This window comes from Erpetoichthys calabaricus, chromosome 12 (assembly GCF_900747795.2).
Source record: "Erpetoichthys calabaricus chromosome 12, fErpCal1.3, whole genome shotgun sequence".
Classification (NCBI taxonomy): Eukaryota; Metazoa; Chordata; class Cladistia; order Polypteriformes; family Polypteridae; genus Erpetoichthys; species Erpetoichthys calabaricus.
In genome coordinates, this window is record NC_041405.2 from 156,198,455 (window position 1) to 156,218,333 (window position 19,879).

Here is a 19,879-nt window from a genome sequence, read left to right on the forward strand (position 1 = left end):
ATATTCAATGTAGATTGATGGGCAAAACCAGCAAATCTATCTACTTAAAATAAAATCTATAGCACAAGAATGTGTGCAGAAAGTGAAGGAGGCGCAGTACTTTCTGAATATCCAGAATATTCAATAAAACATTTTAAAGGAAAAAAAAAACATCTTAGCCAGGGTTCCCATGTATAACAATCGACCCCCCCAGCCCCCCGATGAAGGCTGCTCTGGTGTTTGCCAGCACTGCTGTCTTCCTCGGCTCCTTCATCACTCTTGTGGCTACCTGACTTTTTTCTTTTCCAAGCATTCCCTTTACTCCCCAGCTGAATTTTAGCTGGGCTTGTTGTCGAGAGTAATGCACTGTGGCCACCCCAACCTCCTGCACCCCAATGCCAGATCAAATATACATGTATCATTAATGTTTCTTTTAATTTAAAAAGGAAAAATGGAAGAAATCAATACATTTTCCAAAATGTTAAGCTGTTCCATTAAAGGTCACCGTCTCGGCCATAAATCAATGGTGTGATGAAGTTACCAGGCTCAGGGTGCATTTCACTGACCTTTTGCATTTAGAAAAACCTGCGCTTACATTGCTGGACAGGCAACAGGGGGCTTAGGTCAAAATACCGACTGACTGTCCCCGCTGCCCTCATGAGACCTCTGGCGGGTGTCTGCTTGATGGCACTGAGGGCTTCTTCTCCTTACAGACATTTGCCATTTCTCTTTAGTTTCCATAGAGATGTTCCATTCATTTTGTAGGGTGCACCCTAGAATCCCTCATCCATCCATGGCCTCGCCTAATGGCAATGAATCATTCAGCAAAAGTGTGTCAAGAATTATGCCTGTAAAGCCCCTCACTGGGCCTGGGACCTCCAAGTCAGAAGTTTTGTGCTTTTTTAATTTCCTTCCCGTTAAGTCTTTCTTGTGTATGCTCAGACCGAAGTGTGTGTGTATAGTCTATCTATTTATTGTACAGTAAGTGCCGTAAGGGATTGTTTGACATCCCATTCAAGAAGATAGGTGGTCTTTTGCCAGTAAGGGGGACTGGAGTGGATATACTGGCATCCTGACCAGCTTGGGAATTCATCTCCTCTCTGCAAGAGACGTCAGAATGATGGAGGGATCGGCTCAGACAGCCTGTTCAGAGTATTCACCAACCCCGACGTGCTAAAGGACAGAATCCATGTGTTGCTCCTCCCGTGTTCCAGACCGCAGGGAAGGCTGGGAATCGTAGTCTTGTGGGACAACCCTGCTGGGTGTCGTGTATTCCACCAGGGGGAGCCAAAGGGAGTGACCATCCCAATTTTATGATGCTTCAGCCTGACTCCTCCCAGGGTCTGTCTTTGAAGGAGCCCTCCATCTCAACTTGGAGAGTCAGAATCAGGGTAGCAGAGGACAACACTTGAGTGGAGGAAGAGGAGTTGAGAGGAAGAGAAGACAAAGGAATCACCATCCCTGTATAAACAGTGCTGTGTAAGGTACTTGAATAAAGTCAAGATTTGTATATTTTAACCTGTAACTGTCTGTCTGTGTCAGTTGTGTTCAGGGGTTGGGGGTCAGTGCTGCCATCTATCTATCTATCTATCTATCTATCTATCTATCTATCTATCTATCTATCTATCTATCTATCTATCTATCTATCTATCTATCTATCTATCTATCTATCTATCTATCTATCTATCTATCTATCTATCTATCTATCTATCTATCTATCTATCTATCTATCTATCTATCTATCTATCTATCTATGTAATCCTGCCTACTACACTAAAACTACATTCTATCTATCTATGTTTTTTGTTAATAAATAAATTAAACCCTAACCTTGTCTGTTCAGGAGCTCAGTCTCTGTTTCAGCTCTATGTCAACATGTAGGTTCAAATCCCACAACTGGTCATTGACTGTGTGCAGTTCCCATGTTCTCCCAATGTCAGTCTGTGGGGACATTTTCTTAAGGTACTGCAGTTTACCCTCCCATATTTACAAAGACAGCCACATTTAGTCAAATCGTACTTGAAGACTTGAAACTGTGGGGGCTTAAGTGAAGGGTGGGCATCCTGTCCTTCTGCCCAGTTCCACAGAAATAAACTTTCTTTGAAAATATTATATTATATTATATTATATTATATTATATTATATTATATTATATTATATTATATTATATTATATTATATTATATTATATTATAATCTCACAAAGCAACAGTTACTTGTTTAGGATTGTTTTGTGCTTTGCATCCAGGTACATACTGTAAATAGGCCCACTGCAATTCTAAATTGTATTAAACAGATTTTATATAATATAATATAATATAATATAATATAATATAATATAATATAATATAATATAATATAATATAATATAATAGAAATTATGTATCGAATCCTGCCAACTACGCTATCTATCAAATCCTGCCAACTACACTATCTATCTATCTATCTATCTATCTATCTATCTATCTATCTATCTATCTATCTATCTATCTATCTATCTATCTATCTATCTATCTATCTATCTATCTATCTATCTATCATACAGCACCTTTAATTTCTTTATATCTCTGAATTCTATTAATTGGTATGTTTCATATCAGTTATAAAGTACTTATTCTCTCTATTGACTAATTATATAGTGTCACTTACATCTATCCATCATTTATATGACTGTTCGGTTGTGTCTTTTGTGTCTTTTTTATTTTATATAGTGCCTTTTGTGTCTGTCTATCTATTTATCTTTTTTCCTTTGAGGGACATCTACAGTTTAAGCATAACATCTCATGATTTCCTTGAATAGTTTTTACATTATAATCTAGAGTAAATGTTTTTTGCCTTTTTAATTGCTTCTGCACGTTGTCTGGACGCTGAGCATGATACGTTAACGTAAGCCTGTAAATCCCTTTCAGAGGCTGCCTCAGAGAGCAGAGCGTCTCCATCTTGTATTTTGTAATTAACGCTCCTATTGCCTGCGTGTAGCACTTTGCACTGGCAGCGAGGCCATCACTCATCTGAGCACACTTCAGTTGTTTAAGTCTGCAGTGAGCCGTCTGAGTCTTTGATGGATGTCATAGCTGCTACGCTCAAACAGTGTCCCTCTGTCATATCTGTTCCTGTTCTTGTGCCTGTGCTGGCTCTTCTCACGTGTTTAAACAATGCCCTGCTAGCAGCCACTCCATGAAAGGTTTAACTCACTAAAGGTTCTGGACCCCCACCATTTACCTCATTAGTCACAAAGCGTGATTTTCCCTCAGACAACACTCCAAAGGCAACAGGCATAAAAAGTGAAGTAATTTATACATAAACGGTGCAATTATACAGTAGGTACAATGGCAGCGTAATTACCATACGTTCTGAAAGTCTTCAGACCCTTCACTTTTTACACATTTTGTTGTGTTGCAGCTTTGTGCTAAAATCATTTAAATTCATTTTTTTTACCTCATCAAGCAACAATGAATTCCCCAGAATGACAATGCAAAAAAAAAGGGTTGTAGGAAAATGTAGTAAAAATATAAAAGCCTAAAAATCACCCCGACACAAGTATTCGGAGCCTTTGCTGTGACACTTGTAACATGGCTCAGGTGCAGCCCGTTCTGTTGATCATCACTGAGATGTTTCCACACCTCGTCTATGAAGTCCACCTCTGGTCAATTCAATTGGCAGGATTGTTTAGGAAAGGCAGGGATGTGCGGTAAGACGAGGCAGGTGAAGCATGAGTAGTACAGAGTCACCAGAGTCCACTGCTAAAAGAATATCATTTAAACCGAGGGGACAACTCGGTGCTGGGGTGAGTTTCAAACTCCAGTGTTCATCCAGGAAGGACTTCTGTTGGGTGTAGATTAGTTTTTTCCAAGAGTTTGGACAAAAAAGGTAGCTTGGAAATAGGCCTAAAGTTGGACATAACAGAATGGTCTAGGCCTGGTTTTTTGAGCAGAGGTTGCACAACAGCATGTTTAAAACTTTTAGGCACCACACTAGAGGTTAAACTACTATTAATAATAGTAGGAATAGAAGGACCCACGGTAGAAAAGACCTCCTTAAGAAGTCGAGGAGGGACAACAGCAAGGGGGGAGCCAGATGGCTTCATACTGGAAACCAGCTGCTTTCATTCTTTGAGGGCTGAATATCCATCCATCCACTATCCAACCCGTTATATCCTAACTACAGGGTCACGGGGGTATGCTGGAGCTAATCCCAGCCAACACAGGGTACAAGGCAGGAAACAAACCCCGGGCAGCCCACTGCAGGACACACACACACACCCACATACAGCACACACCAGGGACAATTTCGAATCGCCAATGCACCTAACCTGCATGTCTTTGGACTGTGGGAGGAAACCCACGCAGACACGGGGAGAACATGCAAACTCCACACAGGGAGGACCTGGGAAGCGAACGCCGGTCTTCTTACTGCGAGGCAGCAGCACTACCCACTGCGCCACTGGGCTGAATATTTTTTCCAAAAAGCACAGTTTTCTGAAACACAATGGCTTCACACAGAAATCAACATAAAACGTCTGTTGCTGCATGCTCTGGCTGTCAGTTTGCCAAGAATGTGCGGCAGGTGAGCTGCCAGTCTGCGCTCACGTGGCTACACGGGGCAGCAGCAGCGGTCACAGGTCATTGCAATCTGGTTTCTACCTCTTATGATTGTTAAGAGGCAGTCCTCCCAGGCAAACAGTGCCAGCTACATGAACCTGTTCAGCACCACGATTAGCTGGGGACCAATCAGCTGAAGCTGCAAAACCTCATATTCGTTTTCGATCACTTGTATCAAAATCAGTGTCCGACAAGTCTTAGTCCAATTCAGAGAGAACAGGCCACTCGTCCTCCACGGAGTACTTTGCTTTACGCTTCAATCTCTCGCCCGATGGCAGTGCCATTTTTGCCATTGTCTTATCCTTGCTGCTCACGGGAGCGCAGGAAATCTCGGTCAAAACCTATGAAGCTAACTTTCCTTCTACCAATGAGAGTCTAACTAAAATGCAATGGTTGGTTTTGTCACAGTTTACAGCTGATTACCAATTGTTGTCAGCTCCTCCTATTGACAGCAGTCGACATCAGCCCTGAAAGAGTTAAAAAGGGGAGAGTGACAGGCCAATCAGGGTATTCAAATGGGTGGATCATGTAATATTATATTATATACTATCTATCTATCTATCTATCTATCTATCTATCTATCTATCTATCTATCTATCTATCTATCTATCTATCTATCTATCTATCTATCTATCTATCTATCTATTATATAGTGCCTTTCATATCTATCTATCTATCTATCTATCTATCTATCTATCTATCTATCTATCTATCTATCTATCTATCTATCTATCTATCTATCTATCTATCTATCTATTATATTGTGCCTTTCATATCTATCTATCTATCTATCTATCTATCTATCTATCTATCTATCTATCTATCTATCTATCTATCTATCTATCTATCTATCTATCTATCTATCTATCTATCTATCTATCTATCTATTATATAGTGCCTTTCATATCTATCTATCTATCTATCTATCTATCTATCTATCTATCTATCTATCTATCTATCTATCTATCTATCTATCTATCTATCTATTATATAGTGCCTTTCATATCTATCTATCTATCTATCTATCTATCTATCTATCTATCTATCTATCTATCTATCTATCTATCTATCTATCTATCTATCTATCTATCTATCTATTATATAGTGCCTTTCATATCTATCTATCTATCTATCTATCTATCTATCTATCTATCTATCTATCTATCTATCTATCTATCTATCTGTCTATCTATCTATCTATCTATCTATCTATCTATCTATCTATTATATAGTGCCTTTCATATCTATCTATCTATCTATCTATCTATCTATCTATCTATCTATCTATCTATCTATCTATCTATCTATCTATCTATCTATCTATCTATCTATCTATTATATATAGTGCCTTTCATATCTATCTATCTATCTATCTATCTATCTATCTATCTATCTATCTATCTATCTATCTATCTATCTATCTATCTATTATATAGTGCCTTTCATATCTATCTATCTATCTATCTATCTATCTATCTATCTATCTATCTATCTATCTATCTATCTATCTATCTATCTATCTATCTATTATATAGTGCCTTTCATATCTATCTATCTATCTATCTATCTATCTATCTATCTATCTATCTATCTATCTATCTATCTATCTATCTATCTATCTATCTATCTATCTATCTATCTATCTATCTATCTATCTATCTATCTAGGTGGAGTGGTGGCTCTGAGGCTAGGGATCTGCACTGGCAATCAGAAGGTTTCCGGTTCGAATCCCGTAAAATGCCAATAGGGACTCTGCTTTGTTGGGCCATTGAGTAAGGCCCTTAACCTGCAATTGCTGAGCACTTTAAGTAGTGAGAAAAGCGCTATATAAATGCAAAGAAAGAATTATTATCTATCCTAACCGTCTGCAGTTCTTCCTGTTGCAGTAAAGATTGATAGCCCTGACTATTCTCCTTGGGTTTACAATTTCAGGGTTTTCAAACTTTCTAAAGATCTTCACAGTTGCCAGTCCACCTGTGGAGAGCCTCATCTTTTTAATTCCCCTTATTCCATCAGATGCTGTACCCCCTGGGCTTCTCGGATTAGGATCCCACATGTCGGTGTGAATAAATAGAATCCGCTTTTTTTTTTTTTTGCTAAATCCCTTTTAGGCTGCACAAAATCCATTGTTTCTGCCTGGTGGTATTTGCACTGCGTCCTTAGCTCTATCCCCGGTTGTAACGAGCTCCATTTGTCTTACCGTGCCAGGGACAGTGTGTCCTCTGCAGGTTGCTCATGCTAAGTAAGTTGCTCTCATCAAACGCGCTCCTTATTTGCACTGACAGGCCTCAGAGAGGTTGCCTGCTTAAATCATCACTCACCTGCACACCTTCATCACCTTGAGAGACGGACTAACCTCATGTTAATGATCTTTAATGAAGGGGACTATTTGGTAGCAGCAGAGCCCCAGCAGCATTCTGGCCCATGTGTGTCTTTGTCAGAGCAGGCCGTTCACTTCCAATAAACAGCTGCAGGAACAAAATGGACACAAAATTTAAAAAATGAAATCAGACTGGGGCAGTAATTGTCAGAAAGTCTTGTGGACTGCAAGGGGCGTCAGTGAGCCCCAAACCCCAATCCAAACCACATCAAGCCTGTTCTTTTCCTGATTCAGTTGTTCATTTAACAATTTTTTGAACTTGATTAGTTTGATTCCATCATTAAGGTTTAGGCTGGAAGTTTTACCTTCCTGATGCTAACCCGTTCTATTTATTCTGGCTTTGCACTGGGCATTGAGTAGCACCGGAAAAGAGGAAGTGAAGAGGAAGTTGAATAAATGGTAGAAGATAAATAGGAATAAGAAGTTGACAGAATATCTGAGGTTTAATGATGGTCAGGATTCAGAAGTTCACCTGCATGGAAAGCTCTTGAAAATTTAAAACATCTACAGTTTTGAAAATGCGGGTTCTTTATTGGGTTGGGTGGTTCCTCGTAGAACCATTGCTTGACCAAAGACGGGGTTTTGCAGATGAAGTTAGTTTTTTGTGCTTTGAAAAATGTCCTAATATGTTAAAAACACCATGAAATCTCATGTATGGTAGATGTTCTGCTGTGCCAAATCTGCAATTTTTCTGTCTCTATTTCCATTATAGTTTGCGCATGCTAAACAAGATGAATTTAAATACAGGACACTTGTATGTGCAGTTTTAACATCGAAGCATCTCCTGAATTGTATTTAATAATCAAAGCACAGTAACATCTGCTGCACCCAGGACTAAACTGGTTTACAGCTCAGGAAGGGAAGATATGCCGACGCCACAAGCTGTGTTTATTACTTTATTAACTGCCAACACAAGGATAGGCCATAGGACTAGAAATTGCCAAACCAGTTTACAGCTTGGGTCAGGAAGGTTCTTAAAACTGTATTGATAGGGAAACAGACTTACTCAAACGGAGTAAAGAGTCTGAGCGAATTCATCCATCATATTGACAACCGGCTAATCACGTGTTGTGAAACTCCGGCATGAAATTCTATAATAAATATGCCTCGTCTGAAAGCGACGTCAGGAGAGGAGACAGCGAGGACAGAAAGGCAATGCGACAAGAGGAAACCAAGACACATGTGAGCAGTTCCTTCTGATCGTCAACTAACGCATTTCATGAACATCGATTGCTGAATTAAAAAGCCACTCGGGGAGATTCATCTTTGACATCTTTAATTTTCCGTAAGATTTTTCTAAAGACTATATATTGTCACAGGAAACATCAAAGGTTTGGGGCAGCCACCCATATAATATCCCTGGCTGCAAAATGGGAGTTGTGAACAGTAAGACGTCCAAAACAGAACTGATTTGACAGTGAGAACATGGTGGATTTAAAGGCCGGTACAGGTAGTGACGTTGTCGGGAGCAGAACTGGAAGTGATGTCATCGGGAATGGAAGTGACGTCCTCAGTAGCACTGGACCCGGAAGTGATGTCTTCTCGACCGGAAGTGGCATCTTTAATGGCGTCAGTACCGGAAGTGATGTTATCAATGGCACCGGAATCTAGTGGGATTTCCCGTGGATGGTCTGCAGACGATTGAGAGAGAGAGAGTTAGTGCAGCTCGCCACCCCCTGGTCTGGTGTGCTAATACTATTATTCAGGCCCTATGGTTGGCTCCCATTCGCATGTGTGTAACAATATATAAAGACTATATATATAGGGTGGTCCAGATCTAACTATGCAACTTTTAATGCAATGCAATACAATAATTGCATAATCTGGACCACCCTGTACAGTCTTATACTATATATATATATATATATATATATATGTACATATATATATATTGTGACAGATGGCCGGGGCCCTTTCTGACCCCTTAGCATGTACAGTGGATATAGAAAAGAATCTCCCCTTCGAAATATTCCCATTTTTTTTGATTTACAGCCTTAAATGAAAACACACAAAACTAATATTTTTCCAGCTTTACTTACTCAATGCAATCTATAACACCCAAGTGAATGATATCACAGCTACAGTTCAGAAGAATTTTAAAAATTAAAAAACAAGAAATACTGAGATTAATAAAGTAAACTCAAATTAGGTGTCAGTGCCCATCATTTCCATTGCGGTTACTGGCGTCCTTCCTCCTGTGATCAATTTTAATGAGTGTGATTAGTGAAGCTGTTCCTGGAGCATTCATTCCCTTGCTTGGTAGTGCAACTGACTATGGGTGGCAAGCCAATTTCCAAAGATCTCAGGGATAGAGTTGTGGACAGACATAAGGCAGGAGATGGAGAACAAAAACATCTCAAAGGCTTTATCAATCCCAAGGAGTTCAGTAAAGTCCATCATAAAGAAGTGTTTGGCACTACTAGGACCCTCTCTGGATCCTCCAAACTGGATGGAAGAGCAAGGAGGAAACTGGTAACAGAGGCTAATGAGAGGCCAATGGACACTTTGAAGGAGTTACAGGATTTGATAATAATAATAATAATAATAATAATAATAAATAATAATATGCGCTCAGCAATTACAGGTTAAAGGCCTTGCTCAAGAGCCCAACAGAGCAGAGTCTTTTTTGGCATGTATGGGATTCGAATTGGCAACCTTCCGATTTCCAGTGCAAATCTGGCAAAGAGTGGTCATTAATTGACCAAGCCACAATTGTGGCTTGTTCGGGAGGGTCTCAAGGTAAAAGCCACTTCAAGAAAGGCCACATTATGGCTCGTTTGAGCTTTGCCACAATGCACTTTGAAGATTCTGATGCCAAGTGGAAAAAGGTCTTATAGTCAGATGAGACCAAAATCAAACTATCTGGCCTCAACACCAAACAGTATACCAATACCGCTCACCATCCACAACACACCATACCTACAGTAAAGCATGGAGGTGGCAGCATCCTGTTGTGGGGGGCCTGGGACTCTCGTTAGGGTAGAAGGACAAATGGATGGGGCAAAATACCATCAAATTCTTGAGGAAAACATGCTACCCTCTGCCAGAAAGTTGAAGATGGGCAGAATGTTCACCTTTCAACACGACAACGAGCTGAAGCACACAGCAAAATTGACCACCCAGTGGCTGAAGGAGAAAAAAGTGAAAGTCCTGGTGTGGCCAGTCAGAGCCCAGAGCTAAATCACACTGAAAATCTGTGGAAAGATCTGAAGATAGCAGACCACCAACACTCACCATCCAATGTGACCGAACTTGAACAGTTGTGTAAAGAAGAGTGGGGGGCAAATATTACTCAATCTAGGTCTGCAAAGCTGATAGAGAAGAATCACCACAGACTCAAGGCTGTCATTAAAGAAAAAGGGGGGGTCAACAAAATGACATTGACATGGGGGGGGGGGGGGGGGGTGATCCTTTATTAATCTTACTAGGTCTTGTTTTTGATTTTTTTACAATTTTTCTGAACTGTAGCTGTGATTTCTTTCACTTGGATGTTAGAGGTGGCATTGAGTAAGTAAAGCTGGGAAGAAATATTAGTTTGTGTGTTTACATTTAAGGCTGTAAGGCAAAAAAATGGGAATATTGCAAAGGGGGGGATTCTTTTCTATACCCACTGTATATGTATATATATATATATATATATATATATATTGCTGCACCCACCACATGACAAACCAGCTAAGGATCCCAGATTAGGACCCGAGTGCAGCCATGTAACGCGTGAGACCTCAGCACCACACTAGTTCAGATGTAGTGAAACAAATGTGAGCTTTTGTATGGTGGCTGGAGTGCCCCCAAGTTTCTCCCTGCAGGTTGGAGGGCCTCCATGCAGGGATGAATACAGATTAATGTCATACCAAAGATGGAGTAATTACAGGTTAAGGGCCTCTCTCAAGGGTCCAACAGAGTCCCTTTTGGCATTTAAGGGATTCGAACCGCCAACCTTCCGACTGCCAGTGCAGTTCCCTAGCCTTAGAGCCACCAGGCTGATCCTACAGAGGACAACCAATTACTTTCCCTCGGTTTACTGTTTACCAGATGCAGCAGAGTAGCTACAGAGCTGTCCTAGATGGTCAATCGCCAACGACCCCAGTCACAGTAGTATATGTATTTTCCCCAAATTCGTTAATACACAATTTCCATTATAACAAAATATTTTTAGGGTCCCATGAATTTCGTTGGGCAGCACGGTGGCACAGTGGGTAGCACTACTGCCTCGCAGTTAGGAGACCTGGGGACCTGTGGTTCGCTTCTCGGGTCCTCCCTGCGTGGAGTTTGCATGTTCTCCCCGTGTCTGCGTGGGTTTCCTCCCACAGTCCAAAGACATGCAGGTTAAGTGCATTGGAGATTCTAAATTTTCCTTGGTGTGTGTGTGTGCCCTGCATTGGGCTGGTGCCCTGCCTAGGGTTTGTTCCTGCCTTGCGCCCTGTGCTGGCTGGGATTGGCTCCAGCAGACCCCCGTGACCCTGTAGTTAGGAAATAGCGGGTTGGATAATGGATGGCTGGATGGATGGATGAATTTTGTTAGAACAGGATTCCACCTGTATTAAGTTTTAATTATTTTTCTTAAATGAACCAGGATGACCAAATATCTACAGGACACCTAAAGGGATTTAACTACAGAGGCAATTCACATTGAAAAATATTTCTCTCTCATACATTTGTCCTGTATTGTACTGGTAAACTATAACCTTGGTGCTTCTGTGTTAATTAGTTTACAATTTAATCGTGGAAAGAAAAGAAGTCAAACACATGCCACAGAGCCACAGAACCTGGGAACGGATGGACAACACAGGACTAGAAGTTACAGAATTAGTTTACAGTTTTAGAAAGGAAGAAGTGCAGAGGTACTTCAAAGATCAAACCCTCGGATCAGAGTCATTCATTGCTAAGGACAAGATAGCCAATCAAATGTGTGCAATGTCACATATCCCAGAATCCTACGTGGGCATTTTACCATAAATATGGCTCGTCGGAGGAACCAAAGGAGGTGAGAAGAGAAAGGCAACAGAGGAAATGCTGTCAGAGATCAAGACACGTGTGACCTGGGGCCTCATGTATAAACGGTGCGTACGCACAGAAATGTTGCGTGCGAACGTTTCCACGCTCAAATCACGATGTATAAAACCTAAACTTGGCGTAAAGCTACGCACATTTCCACGGTACCTCATACCCTGGCGTATGCAATTTCTCCGCTCGGTTTTGCAGACTGGCGGCACCCAGCGTCAAAGCAGTGCTACTGTTCCTGTGTGGTCACCCTTTCTTTCTCAGATTCACATTCCTGACGCGGCTTTATAAATACACTGAAACTAACTGCAAATTGTTTATTAGTGTAATGCATCTGATTGTAATTAACCTGCAGCAATATAATGGTCCAGGGAATAGCCATAGTATTCCAAATACCATAACTGTTTTTGCGTTGTTACTCTCACTGCATCTTCTTCTTCATTTTGCTGCTCCCGTTAAGGGTTGCCACAGCGGATCATCTTTTTCCATATTACTCTCACTGCACCACTAAGAGTATTTATATCACTGTATCTGAGTGGGGAATCACAGCAGCAGCTCATCGGAAAGAGAAATATCGGTATACAGTTTCAAGCTGACGCTGCCTCAGCCACGGCAAAACGCGTCAAAGCCTTTCCTGTACGGACCTCGCGTTTCAGAAACAATTTCATGCCAAGAACTCTAAACGCACTCAATCAAGTGCTCCTTGTAGAACTGTTTGTACTTATAAGTACAATCACCCCACTGTAAACTTGCACTACAGTTATAATATTGCACAACCTGCGCCACTTTATAAAGCATAAAGTATGATGGCGATATCATTTTTAAGATGAAATGCAGCAAAATATGTTGCTTATAGTATACAGATAAAACTTTAACTTTATTTAAATAATCTGTATTGTTAATAATTAAACATTTGAGGACACGGTGCCGCAGCGCTAGCTAGTTCACGGATAGCTCCTGCCTTGCGTTGTATTCTTTCTCGTGCTGACGTGACACTGGAAGGATAGACGGATAGAATAATTAAACACGTACTACAAAGATATTTCAATGTTCCTTAAAAGTTTTGAAGAATCGGCGTTCTAAGCTTACAAATGGCTTCATGTCTATTACAGAGCTGATTGTGTGGCGATTGGGTATTTGGAGAAAGAAAAGTAAGGACAGGAATTGGAGGTTAGTACGTTTGAAAGAGACAGTACTTCTGTAATAAATTATTTCACTGAAGGTCGCCTCTTGCGTGAGATATGAACAATCACTGTACCACTGTGTTCCCATGTTTAATAACATGCTTTCATTCCTATCATCATGAAAAAGATATCATGTAAACATCTCAGTATTTTAATTATTCAGAGAGCTGTAATATCACGAATGTAATGGATTCTGTGTCCTGTCGGAAAAGAGAAAGAACGGAAACACGTAGTGATTCACACACATAGAGCACATAGAAGATCAAACACAGAACAAAGCATCTAACGTGCTACTTTAGTTACGATGGGATTTGAGACACTAGTAAAATAAACGATGTTAAGATGATGTTTATGATGTTCTACTTTAATGACAAAATAAACTACGTGATTAAAGTGGAAATTTCGAGATTAAAGTTGACATTTCGTGCTTTTTTCCCACTGTGTGCCTATTTTTTTTCTCTGTACCCTAATAAGCTTTCATATGACACTCAGACGGTTGACTACGACTCGCCTTTTCAGGCCGACTTTGATATGTGACGACTTATTTTTTATTTCAGGCACTGTACGACTTTGTGAACTTGGGCTCTGTCACTCGATCAACTTTCTTTTGTTGTTTATTCCACTGTTTAAACCAACAAGTAGTACGTTTTTCCTTTGCCTCCACTTGGTATTCACTGAAATTCTTATATTTTCCCCTGTTCTTTTCCCATTGTCTTTTCACAGAAGGCTATTTATATCGATTTGCATATTTAAAAAGGCATAATTCTGGGAGGAGCTGGGGCAGGACAGAAGGCGCGTGCACGTGCGTTACTTTTCACGCTGATCAGGATTTATGTAGTGGAAGAACGTGAAAGTTTGCGTACGCACAGATTCTTGCATCTGGATTTTTCTGTGCGTACGCACATTCCCACTTTTGTGCTTATGCCATGTTATAGTGTGAGTTCTACGCATGGCGTTATACATGACGCCCCAGATCTCAATCCAGTAGAGCATCTCTAGGATGTGGTGGAACGGGAGATTTGCATCATGGATGTGCTCCCGCTGTGGATACCGCTGGAAGGAGTCGTCAGAAGATGGGGATGCTGCAGTCATAAATGGATGGACATGGTCAGCAAGAATACTTGAGTAGGCTGTTGCATTTAAATCAGCGGTTCTCAACTTGTGGTGCACACCCCACTAGAGGGGCGCCAAGTAACAAAAAAGGGGGCGCGAATGTTGCCATATGTGGTGTAATTTCGCTATTCGTAGGGAAATTTTAAACTTGTAGAGGTGTATCGGCAGCAAAAAATATAGGAATAAATTTTATTAGGGTTTCAAAAAAACGTTAGGGGGGCGCGATTAAAACTGTTATGAAAACTTGGGTTGTAAATACTTAAAGGTTGAGAAATGCTGCTTTAAATGATGCTCAGTTGCTACTAAGGGGCCCAAAGTGGTCCAAGAAAATATCCCCCACACCATCACACCACAAGCCTGAACCGTCGACACAAGGCAGGATGGATCCACGCTTTCATGTTGTTGATTCCAAATTCTGAGGCTACCATCCGAATATCGCAGCAGAAATCGAGACTCGTCAGACCAGGTAACATTTTCCCAATCTTCTATTGTCCAATTTTGGTGAACCCATGTGAATTGTCGCCTCAGCTGCCAGTTCTTAGGTGACAGGAGTGGCACTCGCTGTGGTCTCCTGCTGCTGTAGCCCACCTGCTTCAAGGATTGCTGTGTTCAGAGATGCTCTTCTTCATACCTCGAGTGCTTGTTTGAGTTCCTGTTGCCTTTCTATCAGCTCAAACCAGTCTGGCCATTCTCCTCTGACCTCTTGCATCCACAAGGCCCAGAGAACTGCCACTCACTGGATATTTTCCCATTTACGGACCACTCTACAGATGATTGTACGTGAAAATCCCAGTAGATCAGCAGTTTCTGAAATAGTCAGAGCAGCCCATCCAGCACCAACAGCCATGCCACTTTCAGAGTCACTTCAGTCCCCTTTCTTCCCCATTCTGTTGTTCAGTTTGAACTTCAGCAGGTGGTCCTGACAATGTCTACAGGCCAAAAATGCATTGTGTTGCTGCCATGTGATTAGCTGATTAGATATTTGAGTTAACGAGCAGTTAAACGGGTGTACCTAATAAAGTGGCCGGTGAGGGTGTATTGTAACAATAGCCGGACACACAGACGAGTTAATCCTCACCCGGCCTCCCATTTCAGCTGACTGCTGATTTGCAGCAGACTCTCCCGTCTCTGTCTCGCTCCCATCCTGGTGGGCTCCCCCCACTTCACGCCCCACAATTATCTCGACACGCGCAGAGTCACGTCCTCACCAGGCTAATTCAATATTCGCTTTTTTACATTAACAGACAAAGCTGGCAAAAACTGAATTCTAAGCCCCCAGAAAAGAGATCAGCACCAGTTAATTATCAATGCCTTTGATCCGGGAGGCGTGGAGGATTGCCGGCGCGGCAGGCTTTTTTTCACAGTTCACGGAAGATTCGTTATTAATATTTGCAAATCAGCAGCAAAACACATTTTGCGGCCACTGATTTAAAGAGTAAATGTCTTGTTTCACTTGTGTAATTTCCATTTTTTTTTTAAGTTTGCATCGTATTCTTCTTTGCTTTGTGAAGAGATTTTTTATGGTGAGGATCACTTGGAAAGGCGCTACGTAAAAATACTCGGAACAATTCAAATTAATAACGATGTAGCGGTAAGTGCTACTGCTTCATAGGTCCAGCATCTTGGGTCAGTGGCCTGTTCACCTGCGTGTGTGGTGGCCTTCCTCTTAAAATTCCAAAGTCCATGAACTGGAATAAACCATCCATCCATCCATTATCCAACACGCTATATCCTAACTACGGGGTCACGGGGCTGGAATAAATGGGGTTAAGAATATTATATTGATAAGAATTACTAAAGAAAACTTAAACTTACTTCAGTTTGTCTTGTCCGACACCTCCAGACACACCGGTAAGAGAAAACTCTCACATATGAAATACCGTTTAATGAGCCTTGATGTTTAGTTATGAAGGTGTCAAGCTTTTGGGGGATTCCCCCAACTTTGGCCTTCTAGACCCTTATGATTAGGCAGTTGTTGGACCCTTTTGTGGAGGAAATTACACCCTTATGATAAAGTGTAACGCAAGAGGAGTCTTCAGCAAAAATGATCAGAAGGATTTGAAATGGTGCAGGCCACATCAACTGGACCCCAGGGGTTCACCCCCCCCAATGGGGTACAAGGGGTCAAAAAATGGGGATACAGGCCTGTGGAGTGACGCTTCCGACTATTTCAAAGCTGCTGATAATGAATATGATCAAATATTTGATATTCGATTCTTTATCGGTGGTCCTAGTCCCCTAAGAGCTACTCCCAGAAGGTTCAAAATGACAGAAAATTTAAACATAAGCATGTGGGGTTTAGCTTGAGACTATTTCAAGGTCAGTGATTTGGAATTGATATCTATCTATCTATCTATCTATCTATCTATCTATCTATCTATCTATCTATCTATCTATCTATCTATCTATCTATCTATCTATCTATCTATCACAGTATATAGTGCCTTTCTCATATTTATCTATCTATCTATCTATCTATCTATCTATCTATCACAGTATATAGTGCCTTTCTCATATCTATCTATCTATCTATCTATCTATCTATCTATCTATCTATCTATCTATCTATCTATCTATCTATCTATCTATCTATCTATCTATCTATCTATCTATCTATCTATCTATCTATCTATCTATCTATCTATCTATCTATCTATCTATTATATAGTGCCTTTCTCAAATCTATCTATCTATCTATCTATCTATCTATCTATCTATCTATCTATCTATCTATCTATCTATCTATCTATCTATCTATCTATCTATCTATCTATCTATCTATCTATCTATCTATCTATCATGATACTGAGGAGATGGACTACATTGCATAGGAATTGACCAGGACTCCATCTGCAGCCAATCTTTGTGTTCAAACACCGTGTCCCCCACCCTCGCCTGTGTCACTCGTCCACCAAGTGTGCATACCTCATTTCTGTGGCCTCCTCCATCCTGTCCTGCCAGGAGACACTCAGCTCCACCACCATCACCTGTGTTGTCGACTCTGATGGTAGTTCTATGTCTGGCCTAAGCACAGTCGCAGTGATGCATTTTGGGAATTGGAGATGCTTCCCCAGGTCAACCTTCAACTATCAGTGTTGAGAAATTGCAAGATGTCTTTCTTTGTACCCTAGGTGGCACCTCGGTCTTCTCCCCCACATTAACTTATGTGAATCATCTGCTGTATTGGCTGGTGTTCTTTGTGCTGAATGACGACCCAGTTGATGGTCACCCTTCACCTTTCAACTGCCAGTTCTGGTCCATTGCAAGAAGCCTTTCAGTACCCTAGGTGGCACCTCGGTCTTCTCCCCCACATTAACTTATGTGAATCATCTGCTGTATTGGCTGGCATTTTTGTGCTATGTTTCAGCAGTTGATGGTCACCCTTAAAGTGTCAGTCCTGATCCATTGCAAGAAGCCATTTCTGCACCCTTGGTGGCACTTTGGTCTTCTGCCCCACATTAAAAAAGTGAATCATCTGCTGTACTGGCTGGTGTTCTTTGTGCTAAATATTGGCCCAGTTGATGGTACCCTTCACCCTTCAATTGCCAGTCCTGGTCCATTCCAAGAAGTCTCTCTCTGTACTATTGGTGGCACTGTGGTCTTCTCCCACACATTAACTTACGTAAACCATCTGCTGTAATGGCGTTCTTTGTGCTAAATAATGGCCCAGTTTTTGGTCACCCTTCAACTGCACGTCCTGGTCCATTGCAAGAAGCCGTTTCTGCACCCTTGATGGCACCTCAGTCTTCTCCCCGACTTTAACAAAGTGAATCATCTGCTGTACTGGCCGGTGATGACCCAGTTGATGGTCACACTTCATCCTTCAACTGCCAGTCCTTGTCCATTGCAAGAAATCGTTTCTGCCCCACATTAACAAAGTGAATCATTCATTGTACTGGCCAGTGTTCTTTGTGTTGAATGATGGTCCAGATGTTGGTCACCCTTCAAATGTCAGTTCTGGTCCACTGCAAGAATCCATTTCTGCACCCTTGGTGGCACTTTGGTCTTCTGCCCCACATTAATATAAATGAATCATCTACTGTACTGGCTGGCGTTCTTTGTGTTAAATGATGGCCCAGTTGATGGTACACTTCACCCTTCAAGTGTCATTCCTAGTCCATTGCAAGGAGCCGTTTTTGCACCTTTGGTGGCACTATGGTCTTCTCCCCCACTTCAACAAAGTGAATCATCAGCTGTACTGGCCGGTGATCCATGTGCTGAATGATGGCCCAGCTTAAGCCCTTGATCTTGGTGCCACCTGTAGTGCTTCTCTCCCAGGGCTATTGGGCAACTTCCAAGAATATATCCCCAATGTCCCCCATCCAGGAGCATAAGTAACATGCCTTGCATTTCATCTTTGCCCCATCTTTACAGGTTAGATGGCCTGGGGAGCACATCATTGACCAACTGGGCCATGAATTTGACACAATGGTGTTCAGCCTTCCATAGCTCTGCTCAAGATGTTCAGTGGTCCTAGTGCTTGATGCCATCTTGTCTATGTTCCTTGTAGTTGCATCCTCGCTACTCTGTTGGCATGCAACCTACCCAAACCCCGCCCATAGAATAACCAAAATAGTGCGTCTCAGACATACGTACCATCGTACACTTCTTAGGGTTACCTCATTCCGGACCAACCTCCATCTTGACTTACCTTGGGCCCTTTCTTAGCTTACAGATGGAAAGCTACCCAACTTGGGTTCGTCCACTTGCTAATTGCCAAACTCGTTCCTTGTGCCTCATCCTGCTCTACAGCCACCTGAGCCCTTTACGTTCTCCCTGTCCTCACCTTATTCCCGGTCTGAGTGACTTTAGGGTCCTCAAACTTCTTATACTGCTAGCACATTCCTTGCATGGGTAACCACAAAGTCCTCAGTCACGCTGCTAATCAGGAGTTTAAGTTTATTCCTCTTACATGGCAATGCTGCTTAAACAACTTGGCAGACCCTACTACCTGTTAATGTCACATCTCTATTGGTGACAAGTGACCAGCGTCCTCCAGGGACACTCAAGTCTCCAAGCCATGGGGCCTCACCCACCTGGGTGCCCACCCATGGATGTCAAACCCGCCTTCAGCAGCAGGGAAGTTTCTCAAAGTTCATACCCAAGTTTTCAAGCCTCTGTGTGCACGTTAGAAAGTTACGCGTCGTCAACAGATGCTGCAAAGATGCGAGCGCATGGAAATGTACTGCTGGGAAATAAACGAAGGGCAGAGTTGAGCTAGTTATTAGCGCACGCACAAAGTACAAATCGTTTTATTAAGGGCGATAAAATAATTAGAGAGCAGAGTACAAACAGCTTTATTTAGCTCAGAGCCCAGAGGAGCCGCTCTTAAACAGGTGCCGAGCGCCAATCTGTACGTAGGTGTTCGAGAACATTCACTTGTCGTTTCTTTTCCCTTTCTTTCTTTCTGAACATTTAGAAGAATTAAAAGAAAAAAAAACAACTTGTGTGGCAAGCGTCGGCTTCAAATAAGTCAACGGAACCAGATGGTCATTAAAGCAAAGGCGGGTGATCTGGTTGAACATCTTCTTAAAGTCAGATTGTGGCGACTCATGAAAGCATTTGGAGGGGGCCGCAGTGGTACACTTGTTACCAGCTGTTAAGGCCCACTCAGGACAC